The following is a 19,232-nucleotide window of genomic DNA, read 5'->3' as shown; positions in this document are numbered from 1 at the left end:
TTCGCTATAATCTGCACTTGAGAGAGGACGTGGCATTTTCTCTGAACAAATCCAACTCCCTTCACCCCTAAGGATGCTTGGGTGAAATTGGCCAGCTGGCTCTTAATTGACAAGAAGTCGTAAATGTGAAAACTTTACAGACAACAGCATGGAATGTCGGATACTTGTTTATTGATTCAACTTTAACAAGCTAATTCAGAGAATTTGTGTCCCCCGCTTAGGGAAAAAGTAAACCATGCGCAGTTCGTGGAGGGGGTGTGTCGGATCCCCCTGACTTAAGTTGTAAATAATTAAATTTGTAGAATTATTAAATGTATACATGTATACTGAAGCAAATAAAATGCATGTACGTCAATATGCATATAAAGATTTGATTGCTTATTCTTTATAAAATGTGTATAGAAGATTCTTTTTATATGGAATATTTATCACACTGTAATAATGATTTTATAACCTCATAAATTTTTCATTTCACATGCTGAATGCTATCATTTAGTTAAAAAAAAGTATTTAAAAAAAAAAAAAAGAAAGGACCGACCGAGATTCGATCGCGGGACCTCACACATTTGAAGCGAGAGACATGACCACTGGACCACGGAATCGCTTTACTCGTTGCGAAGTATATGCAGAAGTGAAGTCACATACATGTATATATTCATGTTTTCATGTTCGTAATCTCAAAATTTTACACAATCCATGGTGTTTGATTTATTTAGCCTTTATTAAACAGTTCTTATAGATGTAATAAGAACATAAAGTCCGCCGAGAACCTGTTTTATACGCAATAACTCTCCTCATGCCCAATAAAACAAACGGGGCGGGGCACTTTGAGAGGGGCGAGAGATGTCCTAGGGAGTTTTGGTATAAAATTACATTGCATATGCTCAAAATCTTCTTGAAATATCGCCCGTAAATGATAGTATTAAACACAGACAGAATGTATAAATTTACGACCTTGAACTTTGATCTTTTGACCTCAAAATCAATAGGGGTCTTCACTAGGCCACAGGGAGTTGTTATATAAAATTTCATTGCAATAGCTCAAATGGTTCTATAGATATCGTGTGGAAACCAAAGTGTTTGAACAGACAGAATTTGCTTATTTATGACCTTGACCTTTGACCTTTTGACCTCAAAATCAATAGGGGTCCTCTTTAGTCCATAGGGATTTGCTATGCTAAATTTCATTGCAAATGCTCAAAGGGTTCTCGAGATATCGTGTGGAAACGAAAGCGTTACAGACAGACAGAAAGACGAACGGACGGACGGCAGATACGGACGACGGACGGACGGAACAACCCCAATCAGATCCCCCGCCTCCAAGCGGGGGGACAAAAAAAGCTCAATCAATAGCTAAAATTCAATCTTTTCTATTCACATTTTCTCCCTCCTTCTGATCCGTAAAATATCAACATTAACGACTTTTTCTCAAGAATAAATGAATCATTTTCTACTAAACTCCTTTGTTTAAGGGATTTTGTTGAAATTGAAGGACCATGATTCGCCCGTTATGTATAAATTATCCCATGTTTCCAATTATCGTTGCATACCCAACAAACTAGACAGTGATTCCTTAAATATACCACTGACCTTCACTGTAGGTCTATGAATCACAGAAAGTTAATAACTGTAACGATCGTTCTTATTGATATTGGTTACAGGTTCACGTAGTCTTACTATGGCCATTATTTATTACAAGATATATGCAATGCCTGGTTGTGAAATTTTAATTCTAGTTTGTGCACGTTCAGAAGTTCATTATTACAATAGTTCTTCAATTGAGCGTGAACACTTTAAATATATAACAGATTCTGGAGCTAAAAGGATGATGTATATTCATGTTATTTCACGACCTTTGCTCGGCTTAGGCGAATTACTAAATCCTGTCTACAAATGTTGTATTTGAACTTTGAATTATGTATTTATGAATTATATAATAAAGTTGGCCTGAATTGCGTTATATCAATTAACCTTAGTATTTTTAAAACAGCAGTAGTTTGTCGATGTGATCATCACGCCATATGCAATAAATTCTATAAAAAGAATATGGCGTGATCGCGCACGTGTAAAATAGTAACCAAATAACAAACACAACAAGACCGGACTCTAACACGTAAGCATGCTCTTATAATTAATTTAGAAAGCTTTTTAGTTTAATTCAGTTAATTTTCTTTCTTTCTTATTTTTAAATAATATTACATTTAGAATAAATTGATTTTTTCATGGTTATTTGCTCGTCAGTAAAAATATTTATGCAATAAAATCGTTGTATCGATTTTAAACAAGTTACTACGCGTTCTTTCAAATTCTCTTTTTAAACATTTTCTTTGAACATGGAAGAAATGGTTTCATTTGATAAACTTAATAAGCATTACAGAAATAAATTAAGTGTAAAAATTGAAATTTAGCAATTTATTTCTTCGAATTTACTGCTCCCTTGTCATTCGGATCTGTTCGCTATGTTCGAAAAAATCGTGCACTGGAGTTAACCCTAAAATTTTTCCTCTTAAAATTGATGTCCCCCTTTAAAAAAAACGCTTGAAAAGACTGGGAGGTATCTAGTGATCGGGATATCCGTCCGTCCGTTACGCTCTAGGGTCTCTTATCCGCAACTCTTCTTATATTGTGCTCACAGTACCTCTATAGTATCTATAATATTGATGGGCACCAGCTTTCGGGTCTCTGAGAGAAAAACATGGACCCTGCCATTATAACCATATGGAAGGCAGGGGGTGTCATTTTGTGAGCCCAGTGCTCACAGTATCCTCCAGTTGTTTTATAACTCCTCCTATACAACTGAATAGAATTTTATAATACTTTGATATATTCCTTATTACCATTATCTGCCATTGTTCACCACCAATTTAACCTTTCGATTGGACACATTTCGGGTCTACCAGTGCAAAACATGGACTTTGCCATGAAACTCATATGGGAGAAGGGGGGGGGGGGGGTTATGATTTACCGGTAGTCAGCGCAGTGCTCACAGTACCTTGTAAAACATTTGCCATTATAACTATATTGGAAGCGCTGGGTATCATTTATTGAGCTCATTGCTCACTGTTTTACCTCTAGTTTTAACTAACTTTTGGCTAATGATGAATAATTTTGATTTTTTAAATTAATAACTTGTTTCACTTTCTGCTTAAACATGCGGAAAATAGGAGGATTGATAACTCCTATAGTTGATGGTATAAAAATATCGAGCAATTTCTAGAAGTCGAAATGTTCAATATACATGCATGTATTCTGTTTTACCGTATTGCGTATTTCCCCCGATAAATAATGAACATTTTGTGCTCTGAAGATTTATATCGCCCCGTATTGATCTGGAAAACTCGGGAAAGGTCCGGGCCTTCTTCCGTTAGTCAAAACTTTTGGGTAATTTGATAAAACTATATATAAAGTTACCCCAGAGGTTGCATCTGACCAGATACATGCTTGTTCGCCTATTCCTTAACTTTATCTATTTTGTGGATCTTTTAACCGAGGTAGGTTGCAAGATTTGCACTGATTCGGTATGGAATTGTGGAATGAATTTTTTGTTATAGCTTCGTCATTTTTTTTTTAAATTTGATATTTAGAGTTACTGATCTTTTTATTTTAAATAAATTTTACAAGTAGGAAATATCTAAATGTTTATCCATATACTATAGATTACTTAATTTTCGCAAGATATTAATTGTTGACTCTATTAACGAGACATTTTTTTGGCTCACAGGTACTTGGGTCTTGGTTTATAAATATGTATGTACCTTATTGATATGTAAAAACAGTACTTTTGTACATATCAGTAAAGTACATACATATTCATAAACCAAGACCCAAGTACCTGTTTATTGCTCTATAAACTCGTTAGAAATTCTAATATACGCGAAAATGTAATTTTTGCGAGGATACTATCTTGCCTAATTACGCAAAAATAAAGTTTTCGTGAATAAAAAGTAATTTAAAGTTACAGTATTTACCCCAGTATATAATGTTCAGAGTACAAGCCTTCAAAATTAGCTTCCTTTAATTGGCTGAAATACTGCTTATTCGGCGAAAAGCCTCAAGTCAATCAATCGAACACACTTGAATGCTGCAATCGTCCATTGTGCAGGACAAATCAAGGCCCCAGGATCATGAAACATCTTAAGCTTTAATCAAAAGTTTTGAGATTAATTCAATTACTAACGAATGTTTTACAGGCGATTGAAAATTTGACTTGGGTCAAAGTCTGTTTCTTGATCTTTGGACCGAAATTTCGAGATTAAAAAATTAAAGATGGTTTGTGAGAACTGCTTAAATAGTAAAACTTATAAAAAAGACTTGATATATTTGGAAATTATTTTTGCAATGAAATCAAGGTCATTATGGTTTTAGAATAATTAGTTTCGATGCACTATGTATCATTACATCATGGCATAAAAATATCTTTCAACTATATTTTTTTTGGAAACTCGAAAGATACTACTCTACATTTTAAAACAGAAAGTCAAACTATGCATTTTTAAAAATATCCAAAATTTGGTACATTCAAAGCACAAGTGCCTGTGATTCAAAGTTAAGAATATTACATGCATCATTAATTCAGTGGATCTATCAGCATTAGAAAATGGGAGAAAAAAATATGTTGCACGATCTATTTACAGCAGCAGATCAAAATGGCAAGCGTTGAAGTGAGAAGCCCTTATGTTCTGACACAGCTGATTTCATCCAATCCAAATACGAGTACCAGTCTACGAAGTGGACACGGACGCACAGGAAAAATCACCGCCACACCCGTCTCTACCCAGTATCTGTTTCGAACACACAGAAAGGTTCCAAAACTGGGTGTGATGTTGGTTGGTTGGGGCGGTAACAACGGAACGACAGTGACGGCGGCCATCTTGGCCAATAAGCACAAGATGGAGTGGCCTACAAAAGAAGGACTTAACAGAGCGAATTACTTTGGTTCCATCACTCAGGCTAGTACGGTGTTACTAGGAACCGGTCCACAGGGTGAAGTTTACGTACCTATGAATTCGGTCACCCATGGTTGACCCAACCATATTGTTTTAGATGGTACGTTTCACAGGGGAAAACAACAAAGAAGAAAACTTGCATTCACAATCCTTAGTAAAAGTTCTCACAGTTTCATAGACGTTATATTTCAAAGTGACATAACTGTACAATTTGTGTAACCTTTATTATACTTTTAGGATGGGACATTTCCTCAAAGAATTTGGCAATATGCCATGGAGAGAGCAAGAGTTCTGGACTACAATCTACAAACTCAACTGAAACCATACATGGAGGATTTCAAGCCCCGCCCGTCAATATATATCCCAGAATTCATAGCTGCTAATCAGGCAGAGCGGGCCGACAATGTATTAACTGGTACCAAGCAAGAAATGATGACAAAAATCCGCGAGGACATCAGAGAATTCAAGAAATCGAGTTCTGTTGACAAAGTCATCGTCTTGTGGACCGCAAACACGGAGAGGTTTTCCGAAGTAATACCAGGTGTCAATGATACGTCAGAAACCTTGATTAAAAGTATTCGGGAAAATGAGAGCGAGGTTTCGCCTTCAACTTTGTTTGCAGTTGCATCCATTCTGGAAGGTGTATGTATATCATAAGAATATATTAACATAATAAATAAAATTCTTCTTTTCAATACTTGAGAAAATCAAAACAAAAATCGTTGATGACATTTTATTTCATCAAAATAAGAGAACCCGGGCATTGCAAAACGAGGTACAACTAAGGTTAAGGACAGAAAGATTGCACGATGGTAAACATTTCTTGCACAGGTAACCTTCATTAACGGATCTCCTCAGAATACGTTTGTACCAGGTTGTTTGGAACTGGCCGAAAGAAAAGGGGTCTTCATTGGAGGTGACGATTTTAAATCGGGACAAACAAAATTGAAGTCTGTCCTGGTGGACTTTCTTGTTAGCGCGGGGATCAAACCTAGGTCTATCGTCAAACCAATACCACTGGGAAACAACGACGGAAAAACTTGTCTGCTCCTCTCAAACCTTCCGCTCAAAAGAGGTACATTTTTTAAAACGAAACTATTTTTCACATGGTTTAATACTGGAAAAATTACGCATATTTGTTTTCACTTTATTACTTCATATTATCTAATTCGTACAGGGGGTATAGTAACGTAGAGCAATATAAATTCGTTCATTTTCTTACGTCAGATTTTTGTGCTCACAAGTTGAATTTATAAACTATGTTCATTTTATATTTCAGATTTCCAAAAGTAATGTTGTGGATGACATGGTTGAATCCAACAATATTTTATATGACAAAGGGGAAACTCCGGATCATTGTGTCGTCATCAAATACGTGCCGCACGTGGGGGACAGTAAGCGGGCTATGGACGAGTACACCTCGGAGATCATGATGGGTGGAACCAACACGATCGTACTCGACAACGTGTGAGGACTCCCTGCTAGCCAGTCCTCTTATCATTGACCTAATAGTGCTGGCGGAGCTCTGCGAGAGAATCCAATACAAAGTCGAAAACGAGGCTCACTTTCAGAAGTTTAACTCTGTATTATCCATACTGAGTTACCTATGTAAAGCCCCTTTGGTTCCCAGAAGAACCCCCGTCATAAACGCGTTATTCCGACAGCGGTGTTGTATTGAGAATATCCTGAGAGCTTGTATTGGACTAGCTCCTATCAATCACATGCTATTGGAGTATAAATTACAACAACAAGAAATGATTGTTCCTACCAAGAGTGCAAAGCCAACCATAGACTCCAGCAAGGACCAAATTATTTGTAAGAACAGCGACAGTAGTGATGATACTGATTGTGAGAAATAGCAAGATACTCAGATTAAACAATTTATATTTTGCTGACTTGTCTTTCAAAAAAGTCCTTTTTGGGAGGCGTGAGCAATTCTAAGCATTTGAAGTTGATGCTCAATAATTTCTCGGTGAAACAGATACTCCGTAAATTCCCTGTAAATTCCCTATCACAAGATGAAACTGCTCCATTCAGTAAGCTAAACTGTTATCAGAAGGCAAATGGCATTCATGAAGTTTCAGTGAACTGAATAGTCTACATGTAGTTTCATCCTGTTTGATATGTGTTTACTATGTGAAGATACAGAAGTTACAAGGGACACTATCAATATCGACTACTAAATAAAGAAACATTTCTGTCACCCTATTTTAATTCAACAACTTTCAAAATAAATGGTAGTAAAATAATTTTAGGGACTTTTTTTCTAGTGTGAATAGACCAAAAATGCTTAGAAACAGAACATACTGAACGTACATGTAGGGTTGTGCAAAATAATGTTGGAGATTTTAAATATTTGTTCATTTTTACATCAATAAATGACTGTTGTATTGTTATATTTTTTTCTACACTTGAGGCACGTGGAGGAGAATTAATATGGGGTTTGTTTCATGGTTTGTTTATTTTTGTGTGCATGATGACCATTCACATGCTTCATTTGTGAGAACATAGTACTGTGTCATCTAATATATAATAAGAGGTCCATGAGCTACAACACTCACCTGAGTAATTTTGGTCATGCTGTTCTTCACCAGATTTTCCCCTATTGCAATACCATTAGTGGCACCGCCCTACCCCTGGGGCTATGATTTGAACATTTTAGAGTCTCTACTACACTCTAGGATGCTTCCACATAAGTTTCAGCTTTTCAGACCCAATATTTCTCAAGTAGAGGATTTTAAGATTTTTCCAACTTTTTTTTATTGCCAAAATTTGATTCCCTATTGTGGTCCTGACCAACCCCCAGGGGTCATGATTTTTTAACTATTTAAGCTAAATGAGGATGCTTTTACATGTACAAAAGTTTCATTTTTCTGGCCCAGTGGTTCTTGAGAAGAAGTTTTTAAATCCCCCGACCTCTAGTATTTCTGTCTTTTCTTTTTATCTCCCATAGAAGAGGGTTTTCCCCCAAAATAATAACTACAGCAATAAAAAATAACTTTTTTTCCAGTAAAAATAATGTAGCATAAAATACAATGTACTTCTGTTTTTTGCCTCTCAGTCTAATGTCATTCTGTATATAGAAGTTGTCACTCTTTGATCTTAAGGAGGAATGCAACACCAATATCTTATTTAATGGCTCATTTGCGAATCTTAAAATTAACATTGAATTTCTCTTGATTATTTTATAGATTTTCTCTTAGAAAGAAAATGTATATTAAATTCTTTCATTTGTAAAAAAGAAAGTGTTTGATTGAAATTGGCAATATGTCTGTAGAAAAAAAAATTATTGAAATTTATTTAAGGATACATTTGTTATGGATGAAAAGACATTCAAATATTACTCAAGTAATGTAAAACCCCCCCCCCCCCCCCTTCAGCTTCAATGCACAAAAATGCATCTGATATTAAAATCCAAGTTCACATCTATTAAACATAATTCAAGTGAAGAGAATTAAGTATAGGCAAGACTTTATTGTCACCTTGAAACAACCTGTTTGTACACTAAAATGATATCTGCTCCACATCCATTTAACGCCTCCTACAACAGAAGAAAACATTGTTATAGCATGAGAGACAGCTGATCTGTAGATAATGCTATAGACTCTATCCTAAGGGCAGCTAAATCACTCACCTGAGGATGCTTCCAAGTTTTTTTTCCCAATAAATAGTTCTATGTTAAACTATTATCTATTTGTGGTTCACACTACACCTGAGGGTAATGATTTGAACAAACTTGTATTTACACCCCCTGAGAATACTTTCAGATAAACACGACTAACCATTGCTTTGCTGTTCTTGAAAAGATTTTTTATATAATCCCATGTAAAAATCTTTGATCGACAGTTGTGGCCCATTCCTACCCCTGGGGTCATGATTAGAACAAATTTGAATCTACACTACCTGAGGATGATTCCACATGAGTTTAATCTTTCCTGGCCCAATGGTTCTTGAGAAGAAAATTTTTCAATGATGCCATTAATTTTCCCGCATTTCATAATTATCTCCCCTTGGAGGAGCACCCTTATTTGAAATTGGTCCACTGGTTCTGGATAAGACGAAAATGTGAAATTTCATGACAACAATGACAATGCTGATGGGAGACAACAAACACATTTTGTTCAGAAAAGTTCAGTTAGGCCTTTGCCTCAGGTAATCTAAAAATACTACAAGTTGACTGGGTTTTACTAGATCCATCATGACATCATAATTGCTTTTTTTCTGAAGGCTACACTAGAATTATGTAAAAAATGAACATTTCCACAAAAATCACTATTTGCTTTGCATTAAACAATGTCATTCATTATGTTCATAACATATCATTCCATAATTTACTAATTCACAAATGGTCTGTTCATCATGAATTAAGATCATAAAACACATCACATTTCCAAAATCTACCAAGGTTGATGGTTTTTGAGACAAAATTAGGATTCTATTAAAGGAAAACAGTGAGGAGATCACTGTCTTTAGTCTTGTATGATTTTGACCTTTTTTTGACAGTCAATTTTCATTTTTCTGTAGCCATGCCCTATTTCTTCAATCAAAATTATCACTAATTAGTACTCAGTACATTGATCAACCCTTGATCATTGTCCAACAGGTGATCATTTGTTAATGAAGGCTGACAGTAAAAATAAAACTACGGTGCTGCACTCGATCGGCTGGCTATAGGATTTGTAAATTTATGAATATTCAAACATTTAAAAGTTAGGGATGTTCCTATGAACTAACACAACTGCTTTGTCTAATACTAATTTTGTGATTTTTTTTTTCAGCTGCCGACACGAGAAATTTTAATCCCATTAACTAAAATGTGTCTCTGGCATATTGGTCATGATGTGAAAATAATCATTAATTTTTAATGTATATTTTGCCCTTTTCACCTCACACACTATTCAGACATAACAAATGCACTAGCTGCAGATCTGTAGCGTTATGGTTTTATATATATTGTCTTTGACCATAACGCTACAGATCCCGTAATGCAAAAAAGGTGCAATTTATGGCGCAATATTTTTTGCGCACTTTTTGGGAGAATTTCTCCATTTTCCAGCAACGGTCAATTAAATACCTTTCACTCCCTAATTCTAGGCATATTATTTAGCTAATCTGTATATTTTATCCATCTCCCAAACCTTTATAGTCGTCTCTACAAGTGATTAACTCGCGTGATTAAAATGATTTGTCAGATTGCTGAAAATTCCCTTCAAGCGAGTTTATTGCCTGTAAAGACAACTATAAATGGTTGGGAGGTGGATAAAATATACATATATATTACAGAAATTGTCTAGAATAAAGGAGTGAAAGGTAGTTGATTGACCAATGCTACAAAGTGGAGAAATTCTCCCCAAAAGTGCGCAAAAAATATTGCGTTGTAAATTGCACCTTTTTAGCATTACGGGATGTGTAGCGTTATGGTCAAAGACAATATATATAAAACCATACGCTACAGATCTGCAGCTATAAATGCACCAGTTTACCTTTGATACATTTCTCAGCTGATCTTTAGTTGCAGATTTTAAACATCCTTTCACAAATTCTGAGATCTCTGTCCAATCATGAATCAGGATTTCATTCTAAATTAAATAAAATCAATTAAATTAACAAAACACACAAGGGTCATATTGGTTATCAGAGTATAATAAATCCCCTTTAATTTGCATAGGTGAATAATCAAAGGGAAGTAACCAATCTCAGAGTAAAACTAGAAACATGTCCATAGGACATGAATGCCCCGCCAAGGGTATATTAGTGATGCAACATGAAAATTTGTTTAAGTATATGAAATTTGATCAAAATATCTTGAATAGTGATGCATTTGAATTGCTCACATCAGTATGTATCACCATATGAAGTTTGACACTAATTTTTTAAAGTGATGTCAAGGTCAAAAATGCCAAGGTCAAAAAATGTTGATGCAGTTGAAAAGCTCTCATCAGTATGTATCAGCATATAAGTTGAAAAATTATTATAAATGGTTTCTTTAAAACTGAATTACACCAATTTGATAAAGTGAGGTGAAGGTCAAATGAAAGGTTAAGGTCAAAAATGTTGATACAGTTGAAATGCTTACATCAATATGTATCAGCATATGATTCTGTTTGACAATAATTTAGTAAAATGTGAGGTCAAGGTCAAAGCAAAGGTCAAGGTCAAAAATGTTGATGCAGTTGCATATCTATCATCAATATGTATCATCATATAAAGGTTGATAAAAAAATGTTGAATGATTTCTTTAAAACTGACTAAAACACAATTTGAAGGTCAAGGTCAAATTAAAGGTTAAGGTCAAAAATGCTGATGCAGTTGAATAGCTCTCATCAGTATTGAATTGTATGTATCAGCATAAAAAGTTTGTCACTTATTTAGAAAAATTCGGTCAAGGTCAAAGGAAAGGTCAAGGTAAAAAAAAATTGACGCAGTTGCATAGCTCTCATCAATATCTATCAGCATATGAAGTTTGATAAAAATATCTTAATTGGTATCTTTAAAACTGAGTGAAACACTAATTACAGAAAACTGAGGTTAAGGTCAAAGGAAAGGTCAAGGTAAAAAATGTTGATGCAGTTGAAAAGCTCTCAATATCTATCAGCATATGAAGTTTGATGAAAATATCTTGGATAGTTTCTTTGAAATTGAGATTTGAACAGAGCTAAACGCAAAGTGTGACGAAAGGACAGACAGAAGGACAGAAGACGGACATGACAAACACAATATGCCTTGGCCACATTCATGGCTCATAAAAATTTCAAAAGAGCTCTTCCCTTGGCCATATATGGCAGGGCATAAAAATTTCAAAAGAGCTCTTCCCTAAAACCTGAATATCCTTTGACTGGATGCAATGAATTCAACAAATCTAGTAAAAACCTTTGGTACTTATACCTGTTCTGTGTACTTTGCCTGCAAGATGTCCAGTTGCAGAAAAAAATGTCTCAAAATTCCAGTACTAAAAAAAATGTAATTTTACTATTTGGAAAAAAAAAGAGTCTCATCCCAACATCAGAGCCCCTGTCCCAGCTAAGGACTATTTAACTGACAAAAAACATCGAGACACTCTTGATCCCCGTACCATGTGTTTTACACATTTTGATTGGATACTAATGTACCATGTATTTTACATATTTTGATTGGATACTTATGTACCATGTATTTTACATATTTTGATTGGATACTAATGTACCATGTATTTTACACATTTTGATTGGATACTAATGTACCATGTATTTTACACATTTTGATTGGATACTAATGTACCATGTATTTTACACATTTTGATTGGATACTAATGTATCCTGCTGACGTGTACCTGGTCCTGTTTACAGCTGCCTCCTGGTAGTCCCTCCATACTTCTGAGGACATCTCTGTACAGCAGTAACACTGATGATATATAGGTCAATTCACTTTGACAGGGGGAAGTCTGACTTTTCTCAAGAAACCTTAAACAATGTACAAAAAGGATTATTTTACTAGTCTTTTAAATGTAAATTAAACATTTCATTATCATTTTACTTTAATTTCCGTAACTGTTAAAATATGTTTTTAGCAAAATTTGACACAGATTTTCTTATCTGACTGTGATTAAAAAAAAAAATAGCCATGATAAGTAAGTGTTCCAGAGAATAACAACTTCCACCAAAAGGCAGAAGACAAAAGACAGATTCAGGTATCAAATAAGGTCCCCAATGTGTCATCTTAGTAAGGTGTAGGGAAATACACAAAAGTCAGACAGATGCAGGTATAAGTCCTCTATTCTATCTAACCTGAGTAAGGTGTAGGGCAGAAGACAAAACAAAGATTCAGGTATAAGGTCCTCCATTCCTGCTTTCCATCACCAGCCAGATAAGAGAGTGATATAGCTGAGCAGAGCAATGTTCAGGACAGTCTGTGCTTCACCATAAAACTGATTCTGTACACAAGAGAAATATCAAGATTTGTTTTCAGGCATTTACAACTAATTCAAAGATTTACATGCATTTTTTTTTCATTTACCAGAATTAATGAAAAATTAACCTTTGAATCAGACAGCTCAGTTACAAGGAGAACTGCAAATCCCTCCAGAACCTGAAAAACAGAAATATAACAATTCAATAACATTTTTTGTTCATGTGGATAAATTGTTTTCATTAAAAAAAAAAATAAATTAGAAAATGCTAAATAGAAACTTTTTTTAAAATTCCAATCTATTGGATAAGATGCTGAAATTTGTGACAACTTAAATCATCTTCTGTGTGAAAAATTTGTATTTTACCAAAAAGCCCTCTAGTCAGACATTCACTCAACAAGGTAATTTTATTATTATCAGATTGCAGCTCAACTGCTTGTATGTAATGGAGCCCTATGTCATACACTGACCCTTACCAATGAACTGATGCTTTACCTTGCTGTCTTTTTCTGCTTTTATGATCTCTGTTACCAGAGGATATCTGAAAATTTAAAATAATTATTTATTTGTTCATATACAAACATACATAAAGCATGTTTCAAATATTTCTCACCACTCAAATCGATCATAAAATCTTGAACATTGAATCATTTTTAAAAAGGAAAACATTATTCCAAAGAAAAAAGAAAATAATTTTACTTCTTTAAAAAATTAAGAATATTTCAATCATGATGTAATATTTGATGTCATAAAAAGACTTTCACATCTTTGTCCAAAGAGCACAGTTTTGATGTTGTTGCAGATGAACCTTGAATGTAATTCACCAACTAATTCATGTTATCTTGCTGAATCAAATAAGTATCAAAGGCAGAAAAAAATCAGGGTCTTGTAAAATCAAATTTCAAAAAAAAACAAGAACTGAAATGATTTCTGATGCAGTGATTACAGTTTTTGACCTCGCATTCAACTCTTTGTATAATGGGAATGTCACTTACATCACATCATGAAACACCAACTTTTATTAGTGTTAAACTTAACTAAGAGCACCATGAAATAAAATTACAAATATGAGGGGGAAAATGTTGAATTAAATTCTTTTAACTTATTCAAACATTCTTCATAGATTAATTTATTGTATTTCTATATCAGTTTGTATTAAGGACAGATATTATGAAATACCTGTATAACTATGTGGGCAATTTCCGCTGCATTTCAGTTCCAGAAATATGCAGAGCATATCCGACAATTTTTTATTTCATTTCCGATATTTTTGTTTTCATTTCCAACATAGTTTTTTTTCATTTCAGGTATTTACCGGTGAGGCAATTTTCCAAAAGTGAAATGGAATTTTAAAAGTATTTATTGCTAAATACTGATAAAATATATATAAAAATCCATCTATACATAAATACATACATGTAGCACTAAGTCTAGGTAAAAGATTCCACTGAGCATAAAACTGTTTTCACCATGCACATTTAATGTGCATTGAATTAAATGTCAGTGACAGCACCAAACTTATGTCCAAGTCATTGATCGATTTAAAAAAACTCAGAATATGGATTTCAATGGTTTATTATGATTTATTCCTTTTAAATTTTTCATAGGTTAAGTCTTTGAATCTGTTCCTAAAGGTACCATCTGAAAAATGTCGGAAATGAAAAACAAAAATATGTCGGAAATGAAAAGCTGATAATTACAAAAAATTCCGGAAATGAAAATCAGCCTCAATTTCATTATATGCATGCTTAAATTAAGCCATTTCCACCTACTCAGGCTATTTTTGCCCTTCTAGTAATTTCCATCTATTTATCACGCAAGTAGAAAGAAATGTTTTTCAGTTTATTAATCTTTGTGTTGTCATTTACATCTTCATATGTAATCAAGAAAACAAATAGCTGCCAGGAGTTTTAATTATAATTAACACAAGGACTTGTTATGTACACAAGGTGTGATATGTTTATGTTAGAGCTGTTAATTATACTCATTAACTTTTCATTATACTCGTCAGAGTAAATTATTGAAATTATAGGTACTGTGAGCAAGCTCAGAAAATATCCTCGCTGCTATCAAAAAAAAAAAATTTTCATTCAAATTTTGTAAATGTGACCTTGAACTCACCAAAAAGACCTTAATTCATTACACAATTTCTGTGCGCATTGGAAATCTTTCTGTGAAAATCTTTATATGGACAAAATGTTTTCTCCATTAAAAAACATATTGCATGTAACAGAGCTCACCTCAACAAATGTTGTCTATAAGTAAATATTTACATTTCCAATGTCTTTTCTCCGAGGTAAAATTACCAATTGTAAATGCAATTTATTTCCTCATGAATGTTTTGTAACGGTTTCCAAAAAAAACCACGTGTAGGGTCGGGACAACACCTAGAGACTACAGGCTTGGATGCCTGTGGATTGGCGGAATCAAAATTTAAATATAAGGAATAACAGAATCTTTATTTACTATTACTACACGTATATATATATATATATATTAGGCATGAACGCCTTAACCGGCGTTTATGCAAATTATCACTACAAGTCAATCCATTGATCACTTCATGTATATTTTTAAATATTTCTAAGCAGTTATTCATTAAATAAGGCAAAATCCTCCGTATTTAACCAATAATGTAAATGTACTATATTTGGTGTGTACAATATTTGACTAAATTGATTTCTGGCTATGTTGGCAGTGTTTATACAGTAATTATCGTGACCATTCATCAATGTTCTTATCTACCCAAACATGTCCAAGACATTTAGCATTTTATTTGAAGTAGCAGAAGTTTGTCTCCGCCAAAGGCACTAAAAGAAAATCTAGAAGTGTGCAACTCTATTTTGTATAATAATTATATAAAGCCAGAATCTCTTGTTGCTACAGCAACAAAAACGGTCTTCCGTTCTCCTTTATTTGGATGCTGTATTAATGATCTTTTATCCATGTTAAAAAAGGCATGTAATAATTTACAATGATTACAGAAAAACAAACAGCCGAAGGTGTAACTTACCAAGATTCTCGACATTACTTTAGACAATTATACTCTTAATAACATTTATTAAAATCAATTTCAATTTTTTTTTATCACTTCCTGTGACGACCGGAAGTGACGGCGGATGTAATGTTAACTTCTCATTTTGAGGACAAGAAATCACGTGACCGGAAGTAAATTTTTTTCTCGATATTTAGGTTACTCTAGAAATTTGTAGTCTGAAAAAATGTCCTAAAATCATTCCAAATACCCTTTTTATCAAAGATATCTAATTGGATAGTATGATACACAATTTATGCAGTTTTTCTCTCATAAGGGAAGTTGTCGTTTTTGATTCCGGTTAACTGACATACAGGTGACTCTCGATCTCTCGAAGTTCCCGGGACCGCAAGAAAAGTTCCAGAGATCGACTTCGAGAGATAGAAAGTAAATAAAATCTGGAATTTTCAAACGATCATCGATGTTGTACTATTATAAATACTGGAAGTATATGTAAATAAAGTCATTTCATGTTTTTCAATCGTATTTTACAGGTAAATTACTTGATATCAACAAAATGTTTCGACTAAATAAAATGAAATTCTAAAGTTTCAATATTTATTTGTTATTTTTCATTTACATGTAACCCGAATCGCAATTGTTGGTTTGGCTATTCTGCGGCTTGATCGGGTCCTTCACCAGTGTTCACCAGATGTTTTTAATCGGTATTTACACTCCTTCAGAAAGGAATTTCTGGGAATATTTGCAATACTGGGATTATGTAGACTCCAATAAAAATTCACAGTCTTTGGAAACTTAATAAACCTATATATATATATATATATATATATATATATATATATATATATATATATATATATATATATATATATATATATATATGTTTATAATTTACCAATATAATAACCAATTAATTATATCAACACACGGAAAAGGTGTAGTGTCATCTATGTAAACACCCAATTGACACCTCCATGACAGCCCCAGGCATTCACTGTTTTCCAGGTAAGTCCTGGCTGCATCGATCTTACGCTTGATTGGCGTGTATACATGCGCAATCAAAACTTCGAGAGATAGAGAGTAAAATTCAATGAAATATATGTAACGGGAAACAAAATAAATTTATTCGAGAGATAGGAAATTGAGAGGTAGAAGTTTGAGAGATCAATGGAGTAAATACTGCTATTATATATCCCAAAAATTACAGCCATGAATTTAACTTCGAGAGATATTACAACTTTTTAAAAATAATTTGATCCATCGAGAGTCACCTGTATTTCTCATTACTATGTAAATAACATGCTAAAATGTAATGCTAAAAAAGATTCCATATAAAAAAGTTGAAATTATTTGATTTATTTTACCACTTCTTGTGACAAGCGGAAGTGACGGCAGACAAACTTAACTTAAATGGATTTGCTAACTCAAGATTTACCATTCCTTTAAGTTTGGTTGGTCATTGCTCTTGGTTTACAAATAAAATATAAGTATTTTTTGTCAGGAATCTGATACCCAAATGTAATTTTACAAAGATATTTGACTTAACTGTAGACATACGCAGTTTAAATAAAAAATATCTAAAAATCATTACAAATACTTTATCAATAAAAAATATTTATGGGAATGAAAAATACTCAAATTATGTAGTTTTTCTCTTATAACCGGAAGTTGTCGTTTTTGTTTCTGGTAGTACGGATATAATTTGAAACTACAAATATATATATATAATGTAATGGAGAAACAGTTTCATAAAAGAAAAGTTGAATTTTTCGATTTCTTTGATCACTTCCTGTGACGACTGGAAGTTTCAAACAACAAATTTATCGCAACTGGTTTTGTCTACTCATCAAGATCTACCACTTATATAAGATTGGTATCTTCATCTCTTACCGTTTACGAGATCTAGCTGTGATAACTTCTCATTTTGAGGACAGGAAATCACGCGACAATATGAATTTTACAAATATATTTGAGTTATATAGACATTTGCAGTCTCAATGAAATATCTAAAATTTATTACAAATACTTTATGTATAAAAAATATTTATGGGAAAGAAAAATACTGAAAATATGCAGTTTTTCTCATTATAACTGGAAGTTGTCGTTTTTGTTTCCGGTGGGACTGACATATTTCTCTACAAATTTGCTATAGTGTGATGCAAAAAAGATTTCAAAAAAGAAAAGTTGAAATTTTCGTTTTCCTCGATCACTTCCTGTACATGTAATTGTAGGTTTCTATTTTGTACCCAAATGGGCTCGCCTAATTTTTGTATTATTACTCATATGAGTTTGGTGTTTTAATCTCCTATCGTTTATTTGAGATATGACTCAGACAAATTCTTTTTTTTATTATTTTGAAAAATAGCTTTCATTTGTATTGTAAAAACATATTTGCATCTTAAGTGAATTTTGAAAAAATAAAAAAAATTGTCTGAGCGTATTTAGGTTCTCTTCATTTTGAAAATTTCAAGCAATAGAACAGCCATCTCTGAGAAATCTTGCCAACAAAATTAGGGAAAAAAAATAATAATAAAAAGAAACAAGAGGCCCAACCACACAAATGAAAACTTAAATTTAATGCACCATTCGATCGGCCATTTTGGCCACACCCTAACCCCTGGGGTCACGATTTGAGCAAACTTGAATCTACACTACTTGAGGATGATTCCTCGCGAGTTTCATCTTTACTGGTCCAATGGTTCTGGAGATTTTTAACAGATTTTTACTATATATTCCTATGTAAAACTTTAATCAGCCATTGTGGCCCCGCCCTACACCTGGAGGTCATGATTTAAACAAACTTTAATCTACACTACCTGAGGATGATTCCACATGAGTTTCATCTCTCCTGCCCAGTGGTTCTCATGAAGAAGATTTTTAAAATTTTTCCTATATATTCCTATGTGTAAAACTTGGACAAACATTTTGGCCCCACCCTTGAAAAACGGGGGTCATGATTTGAACAAATTTGAATCTACACTACCTGTATTTGCTTATACATGAGTTTCATCTTTCCTGGCCCAGCGGTTCTGGAGAAGAAGATTTTTTAAAAATGCTATTAATTTTTAACAAATTCATGATTATCTCCCCATTGGAAAAGGGCGTTATACATACGTAGAACAAACTCTTGCGTATCCCCTTCACCCAAGGATATATAAACTCAAGTTTATACTGAAATTGGCCCAGTGGTTCTTGAGAAGATATTATTATGAAAATGTATCAAGTTTATCCACGAAACAACGACAACGCGACTTAGTATGTTGGACAAATTTTTTTCATGAATTAGCTCACTTGAGCCTATTCTCATCTTTTCCACTTGTAGTTCACTATAAGGTCTTCCGTCTGAAACAGAAGACCTTAATAAATTTTCAGTATTATCAGGGATACCATTGTCAGATTTGTATTC

The 19,232-nt window shown here is 33.6% G+C and overlaps 2 long non-coding RNA genes and 1 pseudogene across 2 annotated transcripts; 1 reads left to right on the top strand and 2 right to left on the bottom strand.

Annotated features, from left to right (window-relative positions):
* Positions 1-4,646: 4,646 nt before the first annotated feature.
* LOC134230638 (inositol-3-phosphate synthase 1-B-like) lies at positions 4,647-7,342 on the top strand (annotated as a pseudogene).
* Positions 7,343-8,400: 1,058 nt separating this feature from the next.
* LOC134230637 (uncharacterized) lies at positions 8,401-12,752 on the bottom strand. The gene is made up of 4 exons (XR_009984394.1): positions 12,710-12,752; positions 12,256-12,385; positions 10,430-10,525; positions 8,401-8,487 (listed from the first exon to the last, which is right to left on the bottom strand). It is a non-coding gene; the product is annotated as an uncharacterized LOC134230637 (long non-coding RNA).
* A 77-nt stretch (positions 12,753-12,829) lies between these two features.
* LOC134230636 (uncharacterized) lies at positions 12,830-13,361 on the bottom strand. The gene is made up of 3 exons (XR_009984393.1): positions 13,327-13,361; positions 12,960-13,010; positions 12,830-12,855 (listed from the first exon to the last, which is right to left on the bottom strand). It is a non-coding gene; the product is annotated as an uncharacterized LOC134230636 (long non-coding RNA).
* Between the last annotated feature and the right edge of the window lie 5,871 nt (positions 13,362-19,232).

Source organism: Saccostrea cucullata, unplaced genomic scaffold (genome assembly GCF_032062105.1).
Source record: "Saccostrea cucullata isolate Sc308-1 unplaced genomic scaffold, CSIRO_AGI_Scuc_v1 ctg4667, whole genome shotgun sequence".
NCBI lineage: Eukaryota > Metazoa > Mollusca > Bivalvia > Ostreida > Ostreidae > Saccostrea > Saccostrea cuccullata.
This window is presented reverse-complemented; position numbering and strand designations above follow the sequence as displayed.